Source organism: Anomaloglossus baeobatrachus, chromosome 2 (genome assembly GCF_048569485.1).
Source record: "Anomaloglossus baeobatrachus isolate aAnoBae1 chromosome 2, aAnoBae1.hap1, whole genome shotgun sequence".
Taxonomy (NCBI): Eukaryota; Metazoa; Chordata; class Amphibia; order Anura; family Aromobatidae; genus Anomaloglossus; species Anomaloglossus baeobatrachus.
In genome coordinates, this window is record NC_134354.1 from 536,770,086 (window position 1) to 536,786,658 (window position 16,573).

The following is a 16,573-nucleotide window of genomic DNA, read 5'->3' on the forward strand; positions in this document are numbered from 1 at the left end:
GGGGGATCAGCATAGTGGGTGATGCTCTGCACTGGGGGATCAGTATAGTGGGTGATGCTCTGCACTGGGGGATCAGTATAGTGGGTGATGCTCTGCACTGGGGGATCAGCATAGTGGGTGATGCTCTGCACTGGGGGATCAGTATAGTGGGTCATGCTCTGCACTGGGGGATCAGTATAGTGGGTCATGCTCTGCACTGGGGGATCAGTATAGCGGGTGATGCTCTGCACTAGGGGATCAGTATAGTGGGTGATGCTCTGCACTAGGGGATCAGTATAGTGGGTCATGCTCTGCACTAGGGGATCAGTATAGTGGGTGATGCTCTGCACTAGGGGATCAGTATAGTGGGTGATGCTCTGCAGTGGGGGATCAGTATAGTGGGTGATGCTCTGCACTAGGGGATCAGTATAGTGGGTCATGCTCTGCACTAGGGGATCAGTATAGTGGGTGATGCTCTGCACTAGGGGATTAGTATAGTGGGTGATGCTCTGCACTAGGGGATCAGTATAGTGGGTCATGCTCTGCACTGGGGGATCAGTATAGTGGGTGACGCTGTACACGGGGGATCAGTATAGTGGGTCATGCTCTGCACTAGGGGATCAGTATAGTGTGTCATGCTCTGCACTGGGGGATCAGTATAGTGGGTCATGCTCTGCACTGGGGGATCAGTATAGTGGGTCATGCTCTGCACTGGGGGATCAGTATAGTGGGTCATGCTCTGCACTGGGGGATGAGTATAGTGAGTCATGCTCTGCGCTGGGGGATCAGCATAGTGGGTGATGCTCTGCACTGGGGGATCAGTATAGTGGGTGATGCTCTGCACTGGGGGATCAGTATAGTGGGTGATGCTCTGCACTGGGGGATCAGCATAGTGGGTGATGCTCTGCACTGGGGGATCAGTATAGTGGGTCATGCTCTGCACTGGGGGATCAGTATAGTGGGTCATGCTCTGCACTGGGGGATCAGTATAGCGGGTGATGCTCTGCACTAGGGGATCAGTATAGTGGGTGGTGCTCTGCACTGGGGGATCAGTATAGTGGGTCATGCTCTGCACTGGGGGATCAGTATAGTGGGTCATGCTCTGAACTGGGGGATCAGTATAGTGGGTCATGCTCTGCACTGGGGGATCACTATAGTGGGTCATGCTCTGCACTGGGGGATCAGTATAGTGGGTGATGCTCTGCACTGGGGGATCAGTATAGTGGGTCATGCTCTGCACTGGGGGATCAGTATAGTGGGTCATGCTCTGCACTGGGGGATCAGTATAGTGAGTCATGCTCTGCACTGGGGGATCAGTATAGTGGGTCATACTCTGCATTGGGGGATTAGTATAGTGGGTCATGCTCTGCACTGGGGGATCAGTATAGCAGGTGATGCTCTGCACTAGGGGATCAGTATAGCAGGTGATGCTCTGCACTAGGGGATCAGTATAGCGGGTGATGCTCTGCACTGGGGGATCAGTATAGTGGGTGATGTTCTGCACTGGGGGATCAGTATAGTGGGTCATGCTCTGCACTGGGGGATCAGCATAGTGGGTGACGCTGTACACGGGGGATCAGTATAGTGGGTGATGCTCTGCACTGGGGGATCAGCATAGTGGGTGATGCTCTGCACCTGGGGATCAGTATAGTGGGTGATGCTCTGCACTGGGGGATCAGTATAGTGGGTGATGCTCTGCACTAGGGGATCAGTATAGTGGGTCATGCTCTGCACTGGGGGATCAGTATAGTGGGTGATGCTCTGCACTAGGGGATCAGTATAGTGGGTGATGCTCTGCACTAGGGGATCAGTATAGTGGGTCATGCTCTGCACTGGGGGATCAGTATAGTGGGTGACGCTGTACACGGGGGATCAGTATAGTGGGTCATGCTCTACACTAGGGGATCAGTATAGTGTGTCATGCTCTGCACTGGGGGATCAGTATAGTGGGTCATGCTCTGCACTGGGGGATCAGTATAGTGGGTCATGCTCTGCACTGGGGGATCAGTATAGTGGGTCATGCTCTGCACTGGGGGATGAGTATAGTGAGTCATGCTCTGCGCTGGGGGATCAGCATAGTGGGTGATGCTCTGCACTGGGGGATCAGTATAGTGGGTGATGCTCTGCACTGGGGGATCAGTATAGTGGGTGATGCTCTGCACTGGGGGATCAGCATAGTGGGTGATGCTCTGCACTGGGGGATCAGTATAGTGGGTCATGCTCTGCACTGGGGGATCAGTATAGTGGGTCATGCTCTGCACTGGGGGATCAGTATAGCGGGTGATGCTCTGCACTAGGGGATCAGTATAGTGGGTGATGCTCTGCACTAGGGGATCAGTATAGTGGGTCATGCTCTGCACTAGGGGATCAGTATAGTGGGTGATGCTCTGCACTAGGGGATCAGTATAGTGGGTGATGCTCTGCAGTGGGGGATCAGTATAGTGGGTGATGCTCTGCACTAGGGGATCAGTATAGTGGGTCATGCTCTGCACTAGGGGATCAGTATAGTGGGTGATGCTCTGCACTAGGGGATCAGTATAGTGGGTGATGCTCTGCACTAGGGGATCAGTATAGTGGGTCATGCTCTGCACTGGGGGATCAGTATAGTGGGTGACGCTGTACACGGGGGATCAGTATAGTGGGTCATGCTCTGCACTAGGGGATCAGTATAGTGTGTCATGCTCTGCACTGGGGGATCAGTATAGTGGGTCATGCTCTGCACTGGGGGATCAGTATAGTGGGTCATGCTCTGCACTGGGGGATCAGTATAGTGGGTCATGCTCTGCACTGGGGGATGAGTATAGTGAGTCATGCTCTGCGCTGGGGGATCAGCATAGTGGGTGATGCTCTGCACTGGGGGATCAGTATAGTGGGTGATGCTCTGCACTGGGGGATCAGTATAGTGGGTGATGCTCTGCACTGGGGGATCAGCATAGTGGGTGATGCTCTGCACTGGGGGATCAGTATAGTGGGTCATGCTCTGCACTGGGGGATCAGTATAGTGGGTCATGCTCTGCACTGGGGGATCAGTATAGCGGGTGATGCTCTGCACTAGGGGATCAGTATAGTGGGTGGTGCTCTGCACTGGGGGATCAGTATAGTGGGTCATGCTCTGCACTGGGGGATCAGTATAGTGGGTCATGCTCTGAACTGGGGGATCAGTATAGTGGGTCATGCTCTGCACTGGGGGATCACTATAGTGGGTCATGCTCTGCACTGGGGGATCAGTATAGTGGGTGATGCTCTGCACTGGGGGATCAGTATAGTGGGTCATGCTCTGCACTGGGGGATCAGTATAGTGGGTCATGCTCTGCACTGGGGGATCAGTATAGTGAGTCATGCTCTGCACTGGGGGATCAGTATAGTGGGTCATACTCTGCATTGGGGGATTAGTATAGTGGGTCATGCTCTGCACTGGGGGATCAGTATAGCAGGTGATGCTCTGCACTAGGGGATCAGTATAGCAGGTGATGCTCTGCACTAGGGGATCAGTATAGCGGGTGATGCTCTGCACTGGGGGATCAGTATAGTGGGTGATGTTCTGCACTGGGGGATCAGTATAGTAGGTGATGCTCTGCACTGGGGGATCAGTGTAGTGGGTGATGCTCTGCACTGGGGGATCAGTATAGTGGGTGACGCTGTACACGGGGGGATCAGTATAGTAGGTGATGCTCTGCACTGGGGGATCAGTATAGTGGGTGATGCTCTGCACTGGGGGATCAGTATAGTGGGTGACGCTGTACACGGGGGGATCAGTATAGTAGGTGATGCTCTGCACTGGGGGATCAGTATAGTGGGTGATGCTCTGCACTGGGGGATCAGTATAGTGGGTGATGCTCTGCACTGGGGGATCAGTATAGCGGGTGATGCTCTGCACTAGGGGATCAGTATAGTGGGTGATGCTCTGCACTGGGGGATCAGTATAGTGGGTGATGCTCTGCACTGGGGGATCAGTATAGTGGGTCATGCTCTGCACTGGGGGATCAGTATAGTGGGTCATGCTCTGCACTGGGGGATCAGTATAGTGGGTGATGCTCTGCACTGGGGGATCAGTATAGTGGGTCATGCTCTGCACTGGGGGATCAGTATAGTGGGTGACGCTGTACACGGGGGATCAGTATAGTGGGTGATGCTCTGCACTGGGGGATCAGCATAGTGGGTGATGCTCTGCACTGGGGGATCAGTATAGTGGGTGATGCTCTGCACTGGGGGATCAGTATAGTGGGTGATGCTCTGCACTGGGGGATCAGTATAGTGGGTGATGCTCTGCACTAGGGGATCAGTATAGTGGGTCATGCTCTGCACTGGGGGATCAGTATAGTTGGTCATGCTCTGCACTGGGGGATCAGTATAGTGGGTAATGCTCTGCACTAGGGGATCAGTATAGTGGGTCATGCTCTGCACTGGGGGATCAGTATAGTGGGTCATGCTCTGCACTGGGGGATGAGTATAGTAGGTGATGCTCTGCACTGGGGGATCAGTTTAGTGGGTCATGCTCTGCACTGGGGGATCAGTATAGTGGGTCATGCTCTGCAATGGGGGATCAGCATAGTGGGTGATGCTCTGCACTGGGGGATCAGCATAGTGGGTGATGCTCTGCACTGGGGGATCAGCATAGTGGGTGATGCTCTGCACTGGGGGATCAGTATAGTGGGTGATGCTCTGCACTGGGGGATCAGTATAGTGGGTGACGCTGGACACGGGGGATCAGTATAGTAGGTGATGCTCTGCACTAGGGGATCAGTATAGTGGGTCATGCTCTGCACTAGGGGATCAGTATAGTGGGTCATGCTCTGCACTGGGGGATCAGTATAGTTGGTCATGCTCTGCACTGGGGGATCAGTATAGTGGGTGATGCTCTGCACTGGGGGATCAGTATAGTGGGTCATGCTCTGCACTGGGGGATGAGTATAGTGAGTCATGCTCTGCACTGGGGGATCAGCATAGTGGGTGATGCTCTGCACTGGGGGATCAGTATAGTGGGTGATGCTCTGCACTGGGGGATCAGTATAGTGGGTGACGCTGTACACGGGGGATCAGTATAGTAGGTGATGCTCTGCACTAGGGGATCAGTATCGTGGGTCATGCTCTGCACTGGAGGATCAGTATAGTTGGTCATGCTCTGCACTGGGGGATCAGTATAGTGGGTAATGCTCTGCACTAGGGGATCAGTATAGTGGGTCATGCTCTGCACTGGGGGATGAGTATAGTAGGTGATGCTCTGCACTGGGGGATCAGTATAGTGGGGGATGCTCTGCACTGGGGGATCAGTATAGTGGGGGATGCTCTGCACTGGGGGATCAGTATAGTGGGGGATGCTCTGCACTGGGGGATCAGTATAGTGGGTCATGCTCTGCACTGGGGGATCAGTATAGTGAGTCATGCTCTGCACTGGGGATCAGTATAGTGGGTCATGCTCTGCATTGGGGGATTAGTATAGTGGGTTATGCTCTGCACTGGCGGATCAGTATAGTGGGTGATGCTCTGCACTGGGGGATCAGTATAGTAGGTGATGCTCTGCACTGGGGGATCAGTATAGTGGGTGATGCTCTGCACTGGGGGATCAGTATAGCGGGTGATGCTCTGCACTGGAGGATCAGTATAGTAGGTGATGCTCTGCACTGGGGTATCAGTATAGTGGGTCGTGCTCTGCACTAGGGGATCAGTATAGTGGGTCATGCTCTGCACTGGGGGATCAGTATAGCGGGTGATGCTCTGCACTGGGGGATCAGTATAGTGGGTGATGCGTTGCACTGGGGGATCAGTATAGTGGGTCATGCTTTGCACTAGGGGATCAGTATAGTGGGTCATGCTCTGCACTGGGGGATCAGTATAGTGGGTCATGCTGTGCACTGGGGGATCAGTATAGTGGGTGATGCTCTGCACTGGGGGATCAGTATAGTGGGTGATGCTCTGCACTGGGGGATCAGTATAGTGGGTGATGCTCTGCACTGGGGGATCAGTATAGTGGGTGATGCTCTGCACTGGGGTATCAGTATAGTGGGTCATGCTCTGCACTGGGGGATCAGTATAGTGGGGGATGCTCTGCACTGGGGGATCAGTATAGTGGGGGATGCTCTGCACTGGGGGATCAGTATAGTGGGTGATGCTCTGCACTAGGGGATCAGTATAGTGGGTCATGCTCTGCACTGGGGGATCAGTATAGTGGGTCATGCTCTGCACTGGGGGATCAGTATAGTGGGTCATGCTCTGCACTAGGGGATCAGTATAGTGGGTGATGCTCTGCACTGGGGGATCAGTATAGTGGGTGATGCTCTGCACTGGGGGATCAGTATAGCAGGTGATGCTCTGCACTGGGGGGATCAGTATAGTGGGTGATGCTCTGCACTAGGGGATCAGTATAGTGGGTCATGCTCTGCACTGGGGGGATCAGTATAGTAGGTGATGCTCTGCACTGGGGGATCAGTATAGCGGGTGATGCTCTGCACTGGGGGATCAGTATAGTGGGTGATGCTCTGCACTAGGGGATCAGTATAGTGGGTCATGCTCTGCACTGGGGGATCAGTATAGTGGGTCATGCTCTGCACTGGGGGATCAGTATAGTGGGTCATGCTCTGCACTAGGGGATCAGTATAGTGGGTGATGCTCTGCACTGGGGGATCAGTATAGTGGGTGATGCTCTGCACTGGGGGATCAGTATAGCAGGTGATGCTCTGCACTGGGGGGATCAGTATAGTGGGTGATGCTCTGCACTAGGGGATCAGTATAGTGGGTCATGCTCTGCACTGGGGGGATCAGTATAGTAGGTGATGCTCTGCACTAGGGGATCAGTATAGTGGGTCATGCTCTGCACTGGGGGATGAGTATAGTAGGTGATGCTCTGCACTGGGGGATCAGTATAGTGGGTCATGCTCTGCACTGGGGGATCAGTATAGTGAGTCATGCTCTGCACTGGGGGATCAGTATAGTGGGTGATGCTCTGCACTGGGGGATCAGTATAGTAGGTGATGCTCTGCACTGGGGGATCAGTATAGTGGGTGATGCTCTGCACTGGGGGATCAGTATAGTGGGTGATGCTCTGCACTGGGGGATCAGTATAGTGGGTGATGGTCTGCACTGGGGGATCAGTATAGCGGGTGATGCTCTGCACTAGGGGATCAGTATAGTGGGTGGTGCTCTGCACTGGGGGATCAGTATAGTGGGTGATGCTCTGCACTGGGGGATCAGTATAGTGGGTCATGCTCTGCACTGGGTGATCAGTATAGTAGGTGATGCTCTGCACTGGGGGATCAGTATAGTGGGTGATGCTCTGCACTGGGGGATCAGTATAGCGGGTGATGCTCTGCACTGGAGGATCAGTATAGTGGGTCATGCTCTGCACTGGGGGATCAGTATAGTGGGTCATGTTTTGCACTGGGGGATCAGTATAGTGGGTCATGCTCTGCACTGGTGGATCAGTATAGCGTTTGATGCTCTGCATTGGGGGATTAGTATAGTGGGTCATGCTCTGCACTGGGGGATCAGTATAGTGGGTCATGCTCTGCACTGGGGGATCAGTATAGCAGGTGATGCTCTGCACTAGGGGATCAGTATAGCGGGTGATGCTCTGCACTGGGGGATCAGTATAGTGGGTCATGCTCTGCACTGGGGGATCAGTATAGTGAGTGATGCTCTGCATTAGGGGATCAGTATAGCGGGTGATGCTCTGCACTGGGGGATCAGTATAGTGGGTGATGCTCTGCACTAGGGGATCAGTATAGTGGGTGATGCTCTGCACTGGGGGATCAGTATAGTGGGTGACTCTGTACACGGGGGATCAGTATAGTAGGTGATGCTCTGCACTGGGGGATCAGTATAGCGGGTGATGCTCTGCACTAGGGGATCAGTATAGTGGGTGATGCTCTGCACTGGGGGATCAGTATAGTGGGTGATGCTCTGCACTGGGGGATCAGTATAGTGGGTGACGCTGTACACGGGGGATCAGTATAGTAGGTGATGCTCTGCACTAGGGGATCAGTATAGTAGGTGATGCTCTGCACTAGGGGATCAGTATAGTGGGTGATGCTCTGCACTGGGGGATCAGTATAGTGGGTCATGCTCTGCACTGGGGGATCAGTATAGTGGGTGATGCTCTGCACTGGGGGATCAGTATAGTGGGGGATTCTCTGCACTGGGGGATCAGTATAGTGGGGGATGCTCTGCACTGGGGGATCAGTATAGTGGGTGATGCTCTGCACTGGGGGATCAGTATAGTGGGTCATGCTCTGCACTGGGGGATCAGTATAGTGGGTCATGCTCTGCACTGGGGGATCAGTATAGTAGGTGATGCTCTGCACTAGGGGATCATTATAGCGGGTGATGCTCTGCACTGGGGGATCAGTATAGTAGGTGATGCTCTGCACTGGGGGATCAGTATAGTAGGTGATGCTCTGCACTGGGGGATCAGTATAGTGGGTGATGCTCTGCACTGGGGGATCAGTATAGTGGGTCATGCTCTGCACTGGGGGATCAGTATGGTGGGTGACGCTGTGCACGGGGGATCAGTATAGTAGGTGATGCTCTGCACTAGGGGATCAGTATAGTGGGTGATGCTCTGCACTGGGGGATCAGTATAGTGGGTCATGCTCTGCACTGGGGGATCAGTATAGTGGGTCATGCTCTGCACTGGGGGATCAGTATAGTGGGTGATGCTCTGCACTGGGGGATCAGTATAGCGGGTGATGCTTTGCACTGGGGGAGCAGTATAGTGGATGATGCTCTGCACTGGGGGATCAGTATAGTGGGTCATGCTCTGCACTGGGGGATCAGTATAGTGGGTCATGCTCTGCACTGGGGGATCAGTATAGTGGGTCATGCTCTGCGCTGGGGGATCAGTATAGCGGGTGATGCTCTGCACTGGGGGAGCAGTATAGTGGGTGATGCTCTGCACTAGGGGATCAGTATAGTGGGTCATGCTCTGCACTGGGGGATCAGTATAGTGGGTGATGTTCTGCACTAAGGGATCAGTATAGTGGGTGATGCTCTGCACTGGGGGATCAGTATAGTGGGTGACGCTGTACACGGGGGATCAGTATAGTAGGTGATGCTCTGCACTAGGGGATCAGTATAGTAGGTGATGCTCTGCACTGGGGGATCAGTATAGCGGGTGATGCTCTGCACTGGGGGATCAGTATAGTGGGTGATGCTCTGCACTGGGGGATCAGTATAGTGGGTCATGCTCTGCACTGGGGGATCAGTATAGTAGGTGATGCTCTGCACTAGGGGATCAGTATAGCGGGTGATGCTCTGCACTGGGGGATCAGTATAGTGGGTCATGCTCTGCACTGGGGGATCAGTATAGTGGGTCATGCTCTGCACTGGGGGATCAGTATAGTGGGTCATGCTCTGCACTGGGGGATCAGTATAGTGGGTCATGCTCTGCACTGGGGGATCAGTATAGTGGGTGATGCTCTGCACTGGGGGATCAGTATAGTGGGTCACGCTGTACACGGGGCATCAGTGTAGTAGGTTATGCTCTGCACTAGGGGATCAGTATAGTAGGTGATGCTCTGCACTAGGGGATCAGTACAGTGGGTGATGCTCTGCACTAGGGGATCAGTATAGTGTGTCATGCTCTGCACTGGGGGATCAGCATAGTGGGTCATGCTCTGCACTGGGGTATCAGCATAGTGGGTCATGCTCTGCACTGGGGGATCAGTATAGTGGGTGATGCTCTGCACTGGGGGATCAGTATAGTGGGTGATGCTCTGCACTGGGGGATCAGTATAGTGGGTCATGCTCTGCACTAGGGGATCAGTATAGTGGGTCATGCTCTGCACTGGGGGATCAGTATAGTGGGTCATGCTCTGCACTGGGGGTTCAGTATAGTGGGTCATGCTCTGCACTGGGGGATCAGTATAGTGGGTCATGCTCTGCACTGGGGGATCAGTATAGTAGGTGATGCTCTGCACTAGGGGATCAGTATAGTGGGTCATGCTCTGCACTGGGGGATCAGTATAGTAGGTGATGCTCTGCACTGGGGGATCAGTATAGTGGGTGATGCTCTGCACTAGGGGATCAGTATAGCGGGTGATGCTCTGCACTGGGGGATCAGTATAGTGGGTGACGCTGTACACGGGGGATCAGTATAGTAGGTGATGCTCTGCACTAGGGGATCAGTATAGTAGGTGATGCTCTGCACTAGGGGATCAGTATAGTGGGTGATGCTCTGCACTGGGGGATCAGTATATTGGTTGATGCTCTGCACTGGGGGATCAGTATAGCGGGGGATGCTCTGCACTGGGGGATCAGTATAGTGGGTGATGCTCTGCACTGGGGGATCAGTATAGTGGGTCATGCTCTGCACTGGGGGATCAGTATAGCGGGTCATGCTCTGCACTGGGGGATCAGTATAGCGGGTCATGCTCTGCACTAGGGCATCAGTATAGTGGGTCATGCTCTGCACTGGGGGATCAGTATAGTGGGTGATGCTCTGCACTAGGGGATCAGTATAGTGGGTCATGCTCTGCACTGGGGGATCAGTATAGTGGGTCATGCTCTGCACTGGGGGATCAGTATAGTAGGTGAGGCTCGGCACTGGGGGGATCAGTATAGTGGGTCATTCTCTGCACTGGGGGATCAGTATAGTAGGTGATGCTCTGCACTGGGGGATCAGTATAGTGGGTGATGCTCTGCACTAGGGGATCAGTATAGCGGGTGATGCTCTGCACTGGGGGATCAGTATAGTGGGTCATGCTCTGCACTGGGGGATCAGTATAGCGGGTCATGCTCTGCACTGGGGGATCAGTATAGCGGGTCATGCTCTTCACTAGGGCATCAGTATAGTGGGTCATGCTCTGCACTGGGGGATCAGTATAGTGGGTGATGCTCTGCACTGGGGGATCAGTATAGTGGGTCATGCTCTGCACTGGGGGATCAGTATAGTGGGTCATGCTCTGCACTGGGGGATCAGTATAGTAGGTGATGCTCGGCACTGGGGGGATCAGTATAGTGGGTCATTCTCTGCACTGGGGGATCAGTATAGTAGGTGATGCTCTGCACTGGGGGATCAGTATAGTGGGTGATGCTCTGCACTAGGGGATCAGTATAGCGGGTGATGCTCTGCACTGGGGGATCAGTATAGTGGGTCATGCTATGCACTGGGGGATCAGTATAGTGGGTCATGCTCTGCACTGGGGGATCAGTATAGTAGGTGATGCTCTGCACTGGGGGATCAGTATAGTGGGTCATGCTCTGCACTGGGGGATCAGTATAGTGGGTGATGCTCTGCACTGGGGGATCAGTATAGTGGGTCATGCTCTGCACTGGGGGATCAGTATAGTGGGTGATGCTCTGCACTGGAGGATCAGTATAGTGGGTGATGCTCTGCACTGGGGGATCAGTATAGTGGGTCATGCTCTGCACTGGGGGATCAGTATAGTAGGTGATGCTCTGCACTAGGGGATCAGTATAGCGGGTGATGCTCTGCACTGGGGGATCAGTATAGTGGGTCATGCTCTGCACTGGGGGATCAGTATAGTGGGTCATGCTCTGCACTGGGGGATCAGTATAGTAGGTGATGCTCTGCACTGGGGGGATCAGTATAGTGGGTCATGCTCTGCACTGGGGGATCAGTATAGTGGGTCATGCTCTGCACTGGGGGATCAGTATAGTGGGTCATGCTCTGCACTGGGGGATCAGTATAGTAGGTGATGCTCTGCACTGGGGGGATCAGTATAGTGGGTCATTCTCTGCACTGGGGGATCAGTATAGTAGGTGATGCTCTGCACTGGGGGATCAGTATAGTGGGTGATGCTCTGCACTAGGGGATCAGTATAGCGGGTGATGCTCTGCACTGGGGGATCAGTATAGTGGGTGACGCTGTACACTGGGTATCAGTATAGTAGGTGATGCTCTGCACTAGGGGATCAGTATAGTAGGTGATGCTCTGCACTAGGGGATCAGTATAGTGGGTCATGCTCTGCACTGGGGGATCAGTATATTGGTTGATGCTCTGCACTGGGGGATCAGTATAGCGGGGGATGCTCTGCACTGGGGGATCAGTATAGTGGGTGATGCTCTTCACTAGGGCATCAGTATAGTGGGTCATGCTCTGCACTGGGGGATCAGTATAGTGGGTGATGCTCTGCACTGGGGGATCAGTATAGTGGGTCATGCTCTGCACTGGGGGATCAGTATAGTGGGTCATGCTCTGCACTGGGGGATCAGTATAGTGGGTCATGCTCTGCACTGGGGGATCAGTATAGTAGGTGATGGTCTGCACTAGAGGATCAGTATAGCGGGTGATGCTCTGCACTGGGGGATCAGTATAGTGGGTCATGCTCTGCACTGGGGGATCAGTATAGCGGGTGATGCTCTGCACTAGGGGATCAGTATAGTGGGTCATGCTCTGCACTGGGGGATCAGTATAGTGGGTGATGCTCTGCACTAGGGGATCAGTATAGTCGTTGATGCTCTGCACTAGGGGATCAGTATAGTGGGTCATGCTCTGCACTGGGTGATCAGTATATTGGTTGATGCTCTGCACTGGGGGATCAGTATAGCGGGTGATGCTCTGCACTGGGGGATCAGTATAGTGGGTTATGCTCTGCACTGGGGGATCAGTATAGTGGGTCATGCTCTGCACTGGGGGATCAGTATAGTGGGTCATGCTCTGCACTGGGGGATCAGTATAGTAGGTGATGCTCTACACTGGGGGATCAGTATAGTAAGTGATGCTCTGCACTGGGGGATCAGTATAGTGGGTGATGCTCTGCACTGGGGGATCAGTATAGTGGGTCATGCTCTGCACTGGGGGATCAGTATAGTGGGTCATGCTCTGCACTGGGGGATCAGTATAGTGGGTCATGCTCTGCACTGGGGGATCAGTATAGTAGGTGATGCTCTGCACTGGGGGATTAGTATAGTGGGTGATGCTCTGCACTGGGGGATCAGTATAGTGGGTGATGCTCTGCACTGGGGGATCAGTATAGCGGGTGATGCTCTGCACTGGGGGATCAGTATAGTGGGTGATGCTCTGCACTGGGGGATCAGTATAGCGGGTGATGCTCTGCACTAGGGGATCAGTATAGCGGGTGATGCTCTGCACTGGGGGATCAGTATAGTGGGTCATGCTCTGCACTGGGGGATCAGTATAGTGGGTCATGCTCTGCACTGGGGGATCAGTATAGCGGGTGATGCTCTGCACTGGGGGATCAGTATAGCGGGTGATGCTCTGCACTGGGGGATCAGTATAGTGGGTCATGCTCTGCACTGGGGGATCAGTATAGTGGGTCATGCTCTGCACTGGTGGATCAGTATAGTGGGTCATGCTCTGCACTGGGGGATCAGTTTAGTGGGTCATGCTCTGCACTGGGGGATCAGTATAGTCGGTCATGCTCTGCACTGGGGGATCAGTATAGTAGGTGATGCTCTGCACTAGGGGATCAGTATAGTGGGTCATGCTCTGCACTGGGGGATTAGTATGGTGGGTGACGCTGTACACGGGGGATCAGTATAGTAGGTGATGCTCTGCACTAGGGGATCAGTATAGTAGGTGATGCTCTGTATAGGGGATCAGTATAGTGGGTGATGCTCTGCACTGGGGGATCAGTATAGTGGGTGACGCTGTACACGGGGGATCAGTATAGTAGGTGATGCTCTGCACTAGGGGATCAGTATAGTAGGTGATGCTCTGCACTAGGGGATCAGTATAATAGGTGATGCTCTGCACTGGGGGATCAGTATAGCGGGTGATGCTCTGCACTAGGGGATCAGTATAGTGGGTGATGCTCTGCACTGGGGGATCAGTATTATTATTATTATTATTATTTATTTATAAAGCACCATTAGTTCCATGGTGCTGTACATGAGAAGGGGGTTACATACAAAATACATATACAAGTTACAGTAGACAGACTAGTACAGAGGGAAGAGGGCCCTGCCCTTGCGGGCTTACATTCAATAGGATTATGGGGAGGAGACAGTAGGTGGGGTGTAGATGGGGCGGCAGCTCCGCACGGTGGTGGGGCGGCAGCTCCGCACGGTGGTGGGGCGGCAGCTCCGCACGGTGGTGGGGCGGCAGCTCCGCACGGTGGTGGGGCGGCAGCTCCGCACGGTGGTGGGGCGGCAGCTCCGCACGGTGGTGGGGCGGCAGCTCCGCACGGTGGTGGGGCGGCAGTATAGTGGGTGATGCTCTGCACTAGGGGATCAGTATAGTGGGTGATACTCTGCACTGGGGGATCAGTATAGTGGGTGACGCTGTACACGGGGGATCAGTATAGTAGGTGATGCTCTGCACTAGGGGATCAGTATAGTAGGTGATGCTCTGCACTAAAGGATCAGTATAGTGGGTCATGCTCTGCCCTGGGGGATCAGTATATTGGGTGATGCTCTGCACTGGGGGATCAGTATAGTAGGTGATGCTCTGCACTAAAGGATCAGTATAGTGGGTCATGCTCTGCACTGGGGGATCAGTTTAGTGGGTCATGCTCTGCACTGGGGGATCAGTTTAGTGGGTCATGCTCTGCACTAGGGGATCAGTATAGCGGGTGATGCTCTGCACTGGGGATCAGTATAGCGGGTGATGCTCTGCACTAGGGGATCAGTATAGTGGGTGATGCTCTGCACTGGGGGATCAGTATAGTGGGTGATGCTCTGCACTGGGGGATCAGTATAGTGGGTCATGCTCTGCACTGGGGGATCAGTATAGTGGGTGATGCTCTGCACTAGGGGATCAGTATAGCGGGTGATGCTCTGCACTGGGGATCAGTATAGCGGGTAATGCTCTGCACTAGGGGATCAGTATAGTGGGTGATGCTCTGCACTGGGGGATCAGTATAGTGGGTGATGCTCTGCACTGGGGGATCAGTATAGTGAGTCATGCTCTGCACTAGGGGATCAGTATAGTGGGTCATGCTCTGCACTAGGGGATCAGTATAGCGGGTGATGCTCTGCACTGGGGGATCAGTATAGATGGTGATGCTCTGCACTAGGGGATCAGTATAGTGGGTCATGCTCTGCACTGGGGGATCAGTATAGTGGGTGATGCTCTGCACTGGGGGATCAGTATAGTGGGTGACGCTGTACACGGGGGATCAGTATAGTAGGTGATGCTCTGCACTAGGGGATCAGTATAGTAGGTGATGCTCTGCACTGGGGGATCAGTATAGCAGGTGATGCTCTGCACTAGGGGATCAGTATAGTGGGTGATGCTCTGCACTGGGGGATCAGTATAGTGGGTGATGCTCTGCACTAGGGGATCAGTATAGTGGGTGATACTCTGCACTGGGGGATCAGTATAGTGGGTGACGCTGTACACGGGGGATCAGTATAGTAGGTGATGCTCTGCACTAGGGGATCAGTATAGAGGGTCATGCTCTGCACTGGGGGATCAGTATAGTGGGTGATGCTCTGCACTGGGGGATCAGTATAGTGGGTCATTCTCTGCACTGGGGGATCAGTATAGTGGGTGATGCTCTGCACTGGGGGATCAGTATAGTGGGTCATTCTCTGCACTGGGGGATCAGTATAGTGGGTCATGCTCTGCACTGGGGGATCAGTATAGTGGGTCATGCTCTGCACTGGGGGATCAGTATAGTAGGTGATGCTCTGCACTAGGGGATCAGTATAGTGGGTCATGCTCTGCACTGGGGGATCAGTATAGTGGGTCATGCTCTGCGCTGGGGGATCAGTATAGCGGGTGATGCTCTGCACTGGGGGATCAGTATAGTGGCTGATGCTCTGCACTAGGGGATCAGTATAGTGGGTCATGCTCTGCACTGGGGGATCAGTATAGTGGGTGATGCTCTGCACTAGGGGATCAGTATAGCGGGTGATGCTCTGCACTGGGGATCAGTATAGCGGGTGATGCTCTGCACTAGGGGATCAGTATAGTGGGTGATGCTCTGCACTGGGGGATCAGTATAGTGGGTGATGCTCTGCACTGGGGGATCAGTATAGTGGGTGATGCTCTGCACTGGGGGATCAGTATAGTGGGTGATGCTCTGCACTGGGGGATCAGTATAGCGGGTGATGCTCTGCACTAGGGGATCAGTATAGTGGGTGATGCTCTGCACTGGGGGATCAGTATAGTGGGTGATGCTCTGCACTAGGGGATCAGTATAGTAGGTGATGCTCTGCACTAGGGGATCAGTGTATTGGGTGATGCTCTGCACTGGGGGATCAGTATAGTGGGTCATGCTCTGCACTTGGGGGATCAGTATAGTGGGTCATGCTCTGCACTGGGGGATCAGTATAGTGAGTCATGCTCTGCACTAGGGGATCAGTATAGTGGGTCATGCTCTGCACTGGGGGATTAGTATAGTGGGTCATGCTCTGCGCTTGGGGATCAGTATAGCGGGTGATGCTCTGCACTGGGGGATCAGTATAGTGGGTGATGCTCTGCACTAGGGGATCAGTATAGGGGGTCATGCTCTGCACTGGGGGATCAGTATAGTGGGTGATGCTCTGCACTGGGGGATCAGTATAGTGGGTGATGCTCTGCACTGGGGGATCAGTATAGTGGGTGATGCTCTGCACTGGGGGATCAGTATAGTGGGTGATACTCTGCACTGGGGGATCAGTATAGTGGGTGATGCTCTGCACTGGGGGATCAGTATAGTGGTTGATGCTCTGCACTAGGGGATCAGTATAG